The sequence below is a fragment of the Mustelus asterias genome, unplaced genomic scaffold (assembly GCF_964213995.1).
Source record: "Mustelus asterias unplaced genomic scaffold, sMusAst1.hap1.1 HAP1_SCAFFOLD_4920, whole genome shotgun sequence".
NCBI lineage: Eukaryota > Metazoa > Chordata > Chondrichthyes > Carcharhiniformes > Triakidae > Mustelus > Mustelus asterias.
The window spans coordinates 1-11,455 of record NW_027594863.1 but is presented as its reverse complement, the minus strand read 5'-3'; the positions used below and the strand labels follow the sequence as shown (position 1 = coordinate 11,455).

At 58.5% G+C, this 11,455-nt stretch overlaps 1 long non-coding RNA gene across 1 annotated transcript; it reads left to right on the top strand.

Annotated features, from left to right (window-relative positions):
- Positions 1–249: 249 nt before the first annotated feature.
- LOC144491285 (uncharacterized) lies at positions 250–11,455 on the top strand. Its single transcript, XR_013497419.1, has 3 exons — positions 250–399; positions 1,127–1,181; positions 11,439–11,455. It is a non-coding gene; the product is annotated as an uncharacterized LOC144491285 (long non-coding RNA).

The window sequence follows — 11,455 nt, the reverse complement described above, 5'->3', positions numbered from 1 at the left end:
TCTCTCTCTCTGTCTCCTCTCTCTGTCTCCTCTCTCTGTCTCTCTCTCTGTCTCTCTCTCTGCTCGTCTCTCTTGCTCTCTCTCTGTCTCCTCTGTCTCTCTCTCTGTCTCTCTGTCTCTCTCTCTGCCTCTCTCTCTGTCTCTCTCTCTGTCTCTCTCTCTCTCTCTCTCTCTCTCTCTGTCTCTCTGTCTCTCTCTCTGTCTCTCTCTCTGTCTCTCTCTCTGTCTCTCTCTCTGTCTCTCCATAGGATACAGTATGAAGAATCAATGATGATTCGTCTCAACGTTACGAAGAAAGATCGGGATCGACGCAAACGGTCGCTCGCGATGACATCACAGCTGGGATCACTCACACACTTTGGGAATATTGATGTTCTGACAGGAGAGACACCAGAGACGGTAATATTCCATCTGGAACGATCCAACACTGCACCGCTCCCTCAGCACTGATACTCCCACAGTGCGGCGCTCCCTCAGCACTGACCCTCCCACAGTGCGGCGCTCCCTCAGCACTGACCCTCCCCACAGTGCGGCGCTCCCTCAGCACCGACCCTCCCACAGTGCAGCGCTCCCTCAGCACTGACCCTCCCACAGTGCGGCATTCCCTCAGCACTGACCCTCCCACAGTGCGGCGCTCCCTCAGCACTGACCCTCCCACAGTGCGGCGCTCCCTCAGCACTGACCCTCCCCACAGTGCGGCGCTCCCTCAGCACTGACCCTCCCACAGTGCGGCGCTCCCTCAGCACCGACCCTCCCACAGTGCGGCGCTCCCTCAGCACCGACCCTCCCACAGTGCGGCACTCCCTCAGCACCGACCCTCCCACAGTGCGGCGCTCCCTCAGCACTGACCCTCCCACAGTGCGGCGCTCCCTCAGCACCGACCCTCCCACAGTGCGGCGCTCCCTCAGCACTGAGAGATACGGGGTCCATGTTTTGAACCAAGCAGGTATTTATATCTCCAGTTGTGTTTTGCAATGAAATTTGAATCTTTTTTCGTCCCCTTGGGGCTTTTGTCTAACCTGCGAATACCGACTGGGAGAGGGTGGGGGTAGTCCTTGGGGAGATGTGTGTTTTGACAAAGCGACTTACAATTCCTCTGTCTCTCTCTCTCTGTCTCTCGATCCAGGATCCTGCCCCACGGCCCAAGAAGAGGAAAACCGTCCAGAAAAAGAGAAGGAAAGGTAAAAAGGTTGTCCGACCTCCGGGAGGTCAGGGGTCAGACAGAGCCCTTTGACCCTGCACTCTCTATATCCCTCGGTTAGACCACACTGGGAGCACCGTGCACAGTTCCGGTCTCCATATCCCTCGGTTAGACCCACACTGGGAGCACCGTGCACAGTTCCAGTCTCCATATCCCTCGGTTAGACCACACTGGGAGCACTGTGCACAGTTCCAGTCTCCGTATCCCTCGGTTAGACCCACACTGGGAGCACCGTGCACAGTTCCAGTCTCCGTATCCCTCGGTTAGACCCGCACTGGGAGCACCGTGCACAGTTCCAGTCTCCGTGTCCCTTGGTTAGACCACACTGGGAGCACTGTGCACAGTTCCAGTCTCCATATCCCTTGGTTAGACCACACTGGGAGCACCGTGCACAGTTCCAGTCTCCATATCCCTTGGTTAGACCACACTGGGAGCACTGTGCACAGTTCCAGTCTCCGTATCCCTCGGTTAGACCCACACTGGGAGCACCGTGCACAGTTCCAGTCTCCGTATCCCTCGGTTAGACCACACTGGGAGCACCGTGCACAGTTCCAGTCTCCGTATCCCTCGGTTAGACCCACACTGGGAGCACCGTGCACAGTTCCAGTCTCCATATCCCTCGGTTAGACCCACACTGGGAGCACCGTGCACAGTTCCAGTCTCCATGTCCCTCGGTTAGACCCACACTGGGAGCACTGTGCACAGTTCCAGTCTCCATATCCCTCGGTTAGACCCACACTGGGAGCACTGTGCACAGTTCCGGTCTCCATATCCCTCGGTTAGACCCACACTGGGAGCACCGTGCACAGTTCCAGTCTCCATATCCCTCGGTTAGACCCACACTGGGAGCACCGTGCACAGTTCCGGTCTCCGTATCCCTCGGTTAGACCCACACTGGGAGCACTGTGCACAGTTCCGGTCTCCATATCCCTCGGTTAGACCCACACTGGGAGCACTGTGCACAGTTCCGGTCTCCGTATCCCTCGGTTAGACCACACTGGGAGCACCGTGCACAGTTCCAGTCTCCATATCCCTCGGTTAGACCACACTGGGAGCACCGTGCACAGTTCCAGTCTCCGTATCCCTCGGTTAGACCCACACTGGGAGCACTGTGCACAGTTCCAGTCTCCATATCCCTCGGTTAGACCCACACTGGGAGCACCGTGCACAGTTCCAGTCTCCATATCCCTCGGTTAGACCCACACTGGGAGCACCGTGCACAGTTCCAGTCTCCATATCCCTCGGTTAGACCCACACTGGGAGCACTGTGCACAGTTCCGGTCTCCATATCCCTCAGTTAGACCCACACTGGGAGCACTGTGCACAGTTCCAGTCTCCATATCCCTCGGTTAGACCCACACTGGGAGCACCGTGCACAGTTCCAGTCTCCATATCCCTCGGTTAGACCCACACTGGGAGCACTGTGCACAGTTCCAGTCTCCGTATCCCTCGGTTAGACCCACACTGGGAGCACTGTGCACAGTTCCAGTCTCCATATCCCTCGGTTAGACCCACACTGGGAGCACTGTGCACAGTTCCGGTCTCCATATCCCTCAGTTAGACCCACACTGGGAGCACTGTGCACAGTTCCAGTCTCCATATCCCTCGGTTAGACCCACACTGGGAGCACCGTGCACAGTTCCAGTCTCCATATCCCTCGGTTAGACCCACACTGGGAGCACTGTGCACAGTTCCAGTCTCCATATCCCTCGGTTAGACCACACTGGGAGCACCGTGCACAGTTCCAGTCTCCGTATCCCTTGGTTAGACCACACTGGGAGCACCGTGCACAGTTCCAGTCTCCGTATCCCTCGGTTAGACCCACACTGGGAGCACTGTGCACAGTTCCAGTCTCCGTATCCCTCGGTTAGACCACACTGGGAGCACCGTGCACAGTTCCAGTCTCCGTATCCCTCGGTTAGACCACACCGGGAGCACCGTGCACAGTTCCAGTCTCCGTATCCCTCGGTTAGACCACACTGGGAGCACCGTGCACAGTTCCAGTCTCCGTATCCCTCGGTTAGACCCACACTGGGAGCACCGTGCACAGTTCCAGTCTCCGTATCCCTCGGTTTGACCCACACTGGGAGCACCGTGCACAGTTCCAGTCTCCGTATCCCTCGGTTAGACCACACTGGGAGCACCGTGCACAGTTCCGGTCTCCATATCCCTCGGTTAGACCCACACTGGGAGCACTGTGCACAGTTCCGGTCTCCATATCCCTCGGTTAGACCCACACTGGGAGCACTGTGCACAGTACCGGTCTCCATATCCCTCGGTTAGACCCACACTGGGAGCACTGTACACAGTTCCAGTCTCCATATCCCTCAGTTAGACCACACTGGGAGAACTGTGCACAGTTCCAGTCTCCGTGTCCCTCGGTTAGACCCACACTGGGAGCACTGTACACAGTTCCAGTCTCCGTATCCCTCAGTTAGACCACACTGGGAGCACTGTGCACAGTTCCAGTCTCCGTGTCCCTCGGTTAGACCCACACTGGGAGCACCGTGCACAGTTCCAGTCTCCGTATCCCTCGGTTAGACCCACACTGGGAGCACTGTGCACAGTTCCAGTCTCCATATCCCTCGGTTAGACCACACTGGGAGCACTGTGCACAGTTCCAGTCTCCGTATCCCTCGGTTAGACCCACACTGGGAGCACCGTGCACAGTTCCGGTCTCCGTATCCCTCGGTTAGACCACACTGGGAGCACTGTGCACAGTTCCAATTTCCGTATCCCTCGGTTAGACCACACTGGGAGCACTGTGCACAGTTCCAATCTCCGTATCCCTCGGTTAGACCACACTGGGAGCACTGTGCACAGTTCCAGTCTCCATATCCCTCGGTTAGACCCACACTGGGAGCACCGTGCACAGTTCCAGTCTCCGTATCCCTCAGTTAGACCACACTGGGAGCACCGTGCACAGTTCCAGTCTCCATATCCCTCGGTTAGACCCACACTGGGAGCACCGTGCACAGTTCCAGTCTCCATATCCATCGGTTAGACCCACACTGGGAGCACCGTGCACAGTTCCAGTCTCCATATCCATCGGTTAGACCCACACTGGGAGCACCGTGCACAGTTCCAGTCTCCATATCCCTCGGTTAGACCCACACTGGGAGCACCGTGCACAGTTCCAGTCTCCATATCCCTCGGTTAGACCCACACTGGGAGCACTGTGCACAGTTCCAGTCTCCATATCCCTCGGTTAGACCCACACTGGGAGCACCGTGCACAGTTCCAGTCTCCATATCCCTCGGTTAGACCCACACTGGGAGCACTGTGCACAGTTCCAGTCTCCATATCCCTCGGTTAGACCGACACTGGGAGCACTGTGCACAGTTCCAGTCTCCATATCCCTCGGTTAGACCCACACTGGGAGCACTGTGCACAGTTCCAGTCTCCATATCCCTCGGTTAGACCCACACTGGGAGCACTGTGCACAGTTCCAGTCTCCATATCCCTCGGTTAGACCCACACTGGGAGCACCGTGCACAGTTCCAGTCTCCGTATCCCTCGGTTAGACCCACACTGGGAGCACCGTGCACAGTTCCAGTCTCCATATCCCTCAGTTAGACCCACACTGGGAGCACTGTGCACAGTTCCGGTCTCCGTATCCCTCGGTTAGACCAAACTGGGAGCACTGTGCACAGTTCCAGTCTCTATATCCCTCAGTTAGACCACACTGGGAGCACTGTGCACAGTTACAGTCTCCGTATCCCTCGGTTAGACCACACTGGGAGCACCGTGCACAGTTCCAGTCTCCATATCCCTCAGTTAAACCCACACTGGGAGCACTGTGCACAGTTCGGGTTTCCGTATCCCTCGGTTCGATCACACTGGGAGCACTGTGCACAGTTCCAGTCTCCATATCCCTCGGTTAGACCCACACTGGGAGCACTGTGCACAGTTCCAGTCTCCGTATCCCTCGGTTAGACCACACTGGGAGCACCGTGCACAGTTCCAGTCTCCGTATCCCTCGGTTAGACCCACACTGGGAGCACCGTGTACAGTTCCAGTCTCCGTATCCCTCGGTTAGACCCACACTGGGAGAACCGTGCACAGTTCCAGTCTCCGTATCCCTCGGTTAGACCACACTGGGAGCACTGTGCACAGTTCCAGTCTCTGTATCCCTCGGTTAGACCCACACTGGGAGCACCGTGCACAGTTCCGGTCTCTGTATCCCTCGGTTAGACCCACACTGGGAGCACTGTGCACAGTTCCGGTCTCCGTATCCCTCGGTTAGACCACACTGGGAGCACCGTGCACAGTTCCGGTCTCCGTATCCCTCGGTTAGACCCACACTGGGAGCACTGTGCACAGTTCCAGTCTCCGTATCCCTCGGTTAGACCCACACTGGGAGCACTGTGCACAGTTCCAGTCTCCGTATCCCTCGGTTAGACCACACTGGGAGCACCGTGCACAGTTCCAGTCTCTGTATCCCTCGGTTAGACCACACTGGGAGCACTGTGCACAGTTCCAGTCTCCGAATCCCTCGGTTAGACCACACTGGGAGCACCGTGCACAGTTCCAGTCTCTGTATCCCTCGGTTAGACCACACTGGGAGCACCGTGCACAGTTCCAGTCTCCGTATCCCTCGGTTAGACCCACACTGGGAGCACTGTGCACAGTTCCAGTCTCCGTATCCCTCAGTTAGACCCACACTGGGAGCACCGTGCACAGTTCCAGTCTCCGTATCCCTCGGTTAGACCACACTGGGAGCACCGTGCACAGTTCCGGTCTCCGTATCCCTCGGTTAGACCACACTGGGAGCACCGTGCACAGTTCCGGTCTCCGTATCCCTCGGTTAGACCCACACTGGGAGCACTGTGCACAGTTCCAGTCTCCGTATCCCTCGGTTAGACCACACTGGGAGCACCGTGCACAGTTCCAGTCTCTGTATCCCTCGGTTAGACCACACTGGGAGCACTGTGCACAGTTCCAATCTCCGTATCCCTCGGTGAGATCCACACTGGGAGCACCGTGCACAGTTCCAGTCTCCGTATCCCTCGGTTAGACCCACACTGGGAGCACTGTGCACAGTTCCAGTCTCCGTATCCCTCGGTTAGACCCACACTGGGAGCACTGTGCACAGTTCCGGTCTCTGTATCCCTCGGTTAGACCCACACTGGGAGCACCGTGCACAGTTCCAGTCTCCGTATCCCTCGGTTCGACCCACACTGGGAGCACTGTGCATAGTTCCAGTCTCCGTATCCCTCGGTTAGACCCACACTGGGAGCACTGTGCACAGTTCCAGTCTCCGTATCCCTCGGTTAGACCACACTGGGAGCACCGTGCACAGTTCCAGTCTCTGTATCCCTCGGTTAGACCACACTGGGAGCACTGTGCACAGTTCCAATCTCGGTATCCCTCGGTTAGATCCACACTGGGAGCACCGTGCACAGTTCCAGTCTCCGTATCCCTCGGTCAGACCCACACTGGGAGCACTGTGCACAGTTCCAGTCTCCGTATCCCTCGGTTAGACCCACACTGGGAGCACCGTGCACAGTTCCAGTCTCCGTATCCCTCGGTTAGACCCACACTGGGAGCACTGTGCACAGTTCCAGTCTCCGTATCCCTCGGTTAGACCCACACTGGGAGCACTGTGCACAGTTCCGGTCTCCATATCCCTCGGTTAGACCCACACTGGGAGCACCGTGCACAGTTCCAGTCTCCATATCCCTCGGTTAGACCACACTGGGAGCACTGTGCACAGTTCCAGTCTCCGTATCCCTCGGTTAGACCCACACTGGGAGCACCGTGTACAGTTCCAGTCTCCGTATCCCTCGGTTAGACCCACACTGGGAGAACCGTGCACAGTTCCAGTCTCCGTATCCCTCGGTTATACCACACTGGGAGCACTGTGCACAGTTCCAGTCTCTGTATCCCTCGGTTAGACCCACACTGGGAGCACCGTGCACAGTTCCGGTCTCTGTATCCCTCGGTTAGACCCACACTGGGAGCACTGTGCACAGTTCCGGTCTCCGTATCCCTCGGTTAGACCACACTGGGAGCACCGTGCACAGTTCCGGTCTCCGTATCCCTCGGTTCGACCCACACTGGGAGCACTGTGCACAGTTCCAGTCTCTGTATCCCTCGGTTAGACCCACACTGGGAGCACTGTGCACAGTTCCAGTCTCCGTATCCCTCGGTTAGACCACACTGGGAGCACCGTGCACAGTTCCAGTCTCTGTATCCCTCGGTTAGACCACACTGGGAGCACCGTGCACAGTTCCAGTCTCTGTATCCCTCGGTTAGACCACACTGGGAGCACCGTGCACAGTTCCAGTCTCCGTATCCCTCGGTTAGTCCCACACTGGGAGCACTGTGCACAGTTCCAGTCTCCGTATCCCTCAGTTAGACCCACACTGGGAGCACCGTGCACAGTTCCAGTCTCCGTATCCCTCGGTTAGACCACACTGGGAGCACCGTGCACAGTTCCGGTCTCCGTATCCCTCGGTTAGACCACACTGGGAGCACCGTGCACAGTTCCGGTCTCCGTATCCCTCGGTTAGACCCACACTGGGAGCACTGTGCACAGTTCCAGTCTCTGTATCCCTCGGTTAGACCCACACTGGGAGCACTGTGCACAGTTCCAGTCTCCGTATCCCTCGGTTAGACCACACTGGGAGCACCGTGCACAGTTCCAGTCTCTGTATCCCTCGGTTAGACCACACTGGGAGCACTGTGCACAGTTTCAATCTCCGTATCCCTCGGTTAGATCCACACTGGGAGCACCGTGCACAGTTCCAGTCTCCGTATCCCTCGGTTAGACCCACACTGGGAGCACCGTGCACAGTTCCAGTCTCCGTATCCCTCGGTTAGACCACACTGGGAGCACCGTGCACAGTTCCAGTCTCCGTATCCCTCGGTTAGACCCACACTGGGAGCACTGTGCACAGTTCCAGTCTCCGTATCCCTCGGTTAGACCACACTGGGAGCACCGTGCACAGTTCCAGTCTCTGTATGCCTCGGTTAGACCACACTGGGAGCACTGTGCACAGTTCCAATCTCCGTATCCCTCGGTTAGATCCACACTGGGAGCACCGTGCACAGTTCCAGTCTCCATATCCCTCGGTTCGACCCACACTGGGAGCACCGTGCACAGTTCCAGTCTCCGTATCCCTCGGTTAGACCACACTGGGAGCACCGTGCACAGTTCCAGTCTCCGTATCCCTCGGTTAGACCCACACTGGGAGCACTGTGCACAGTTCCAGTCTCCGTATCCCTCGGTTAGACCACACTGGGAGCACCGTGCACAGTTCCAGTCTCTGTATCCCTCGGTTAGACCACACTGGGAGCACTGTGCACAGTTCCAATCTCCGTATCCCTCGGTTAGACCCACACTGGGAGCACTGTGCACAGTTCCAGTCTCCGTATCCCTCGGTTAGACCCACACTGGGAGCACCGTGCACAGTTCCAGTCTCCGTATCCCTCGGTTAGACCCACACTGGGAGCACTGTGCACAGTTCCAGTCTCCGTATCCCTCGGTTAGACCCACACTGGGAGCACCGTGCACAGTTCCAGTCTCCGTATCCCTCGGTTAGACCCACACTGGGAGCACTGTGCACAGTTCCAGTCTCCGTATCCCTCGGTTAGACCACACTGGGAGCACCGTGCACAGTTCCAGTCTCCATATCCCTCGGTTAGACCCACACTGGGAGCACCGTGCACAGTTCCAGTCTCCGTATCCCTCGGTTAGACCACACTGGGAGCATCGTGCACAGTTCCGGTCTCCATATCCCTCGGTTAGACCCACACTGGGAGCACTGTGCACAGTTCCGGTCTCCATATCCCTCGGTTAGACCCACACTGGGAGCACTGTGCACAGTTCCGGTCTCCATATCCCTCGGTTAGACCCACACTGGGAGCACCGTGCACAGTTCCAGTCTCCATATCCCTCGGTTAGACCCACACTGGGAGCACCGTGCACAGTTCCAGTCTCCGTATCCCTCGGTTAGACCCACACTGGGAGCACCGTGCACAGTTCCAGTCTCCGTATCCCTCGGTTCGACCCACACTGGGAGCACCGTGCACAGTTCCGGTCTCCGTGTCCCTCGGTTCGACCCACACTGGGAGCACCGTGCACAGTTCCAGTCTCCGTGTCCCTCGGTTAGACCCACACTGGGAGCACCGTGCACAGTTCCAGTCTCCGTATCCCTCGGTTAGACCCACACTGGGAGCACCGTGCACAGTTCCGGTCTCCGTGTCCCTCGGTTAGACCCACACTGGGAGCACCGTGCACAGTTCCGGTCTCCGTATCCCTCGGTTAGACCCACACTGGGAGCACCGTGCACAGTTCCGGTCTCCGTATCCCTCGGTTAGACCCACACTGGGAGCACCGTGCACAGTTCCGGTCTCCGTATCCCTCGGTTAGACCCACACTGGGAGCACTGTGCACAGTTCCAGTCTCCATATCCCTCGGTTAGACCCACACTGGGAGCACTGTGCACAGTTCCAGTCTCCATATCCCTCGGTTAGACCCACACTGGGAGCACTGTGCACAGTTCCAGTCTCCATATCCCTCGGTTAGACCCACACTGGGAGCACTGTGCACAGTTCCAGTCTCCATATCCCTCGGTTAGACCCACACTGGGAGCACCGTGCACAGTTCCAGTCTCCATATCCCTCGGTTAGACCCACACTGGGAGCACCGTGCACAGTTCCAGTCTCCGTATTGTAACCAAAAACAGACATCGGGTCTCCAGAGAAATGTCGAAGATAGGAGCTGGTGGAGGCCATTTGGCCCTTCGAGCCTGCTCCCCCAATCCCCAAACCCCGCCCCCAATCCCAAACCCCGCCCCCACTCCCCAAACCCCACCCCAATCCCAAACCCTGCCCCCTCACCCTGCCCCCAATCACCAAATCCCACCCCCAAACTCCACCCCCAAACCCTGCCCACAATCCCAAACCCCGCCCACAATCCCAAACCCGCCCCCACTCCCCAAACCCCACCCCAATCCCAAACCCTGCCCCCTCACCCTGCCCCCAATCACCAAATCCCACCCCCAAACCCCCCCCCCACCCCCAATCCCAAACCCCGCCCCAATCCCAAACCCTGCCCCCAATCTCAGACCCCGCCCACAATCCCAAACCCCGCCCCCAATCCCAAACCCTGCCCACAATCCCAAACCCTGCCCCCTCACCCTGCCCCCAATCACCAAATCCCACCCCCAAACTCCACCCCCAAACCCTGCCCACAATCCCAAACCCCGCCCACAATCCCAAACCCCACCCCCACTCCCCAAACCCCACCCCAATCCCAAACCCTGCCCCCTAACCCTGCCCCCAATCACCAAATCCCACCCCCACCCCCAATCCCAAACCCCGCCCCAATCCCAAACCCCGCCCACAATCCCAAACCCCGCCCACAATCCCAAACCCCGCCCCCAATCCCAAACCCCGCCCACAATCCCAAACCCCGCCCACAATCCCAAACCCCACCCCCACTCCCCAAACCCCACCCCCAATCCCAAACCCTGCCCCCTAACCCTGCCCCCAATCACCAAATCCCACCCCCAAACCCCCCCCCACCCCCAATCCCAAACCCCGCCCCAATCCCAAACCCCGCCCCCAATCTCAGACCCCGCCCACAATCCCAAACCCCGCCCCCAATCCCAAACCCTGCCCACAATCCCAAACCCCGCCCCCAATCCCAAACCCTGCCCCCTAACCCTGCCCCCAATCACCAAATCCCACCCCCAAACCCCACCCCCACCCCCAATACCAAACCCCGCCCCAATCCCAAACCCCGCCCCCAATCCCAAACCCCGCCCACAATCCCAAACCCCGCCCCCAATCCCAAACCCTGCCCACAATCCCAAACCCCGCCCACAATCCCAAACCCTGCCCCCTAACCCTGCCCCCAATCACCAAATCCCACCCCCACCCCCAATCCCAAACCCGCCCCAATCCCAAACCCCGCCCCCAATCCCAAACCCCGCCCCCAATCCCCAAACCCCCGCCCCCAATCCCAAACCCCGCCCCCAACCCCAAACCCCGCCCCCAATCCCAAACCCCGCCCACAATCCCAAACCACGCCCCCACTCCCCAAACCCCGCCCCCAATCCCCAATCCCCACCCCCAATCCCCACCCCACAGTCCCCAACCATCACAGAGGGTGGTGAGTGGAGCTGCGGTGGGGGTGGGTAGGGGACAGCATGCAGCAGAGGGGCCGAATGGCCAGTCCCCCCGGGGAAATCCACGATTTTAATCTCCTCTCTCTCTCTCTCGATAGTGTTCCGCAGGAGACGG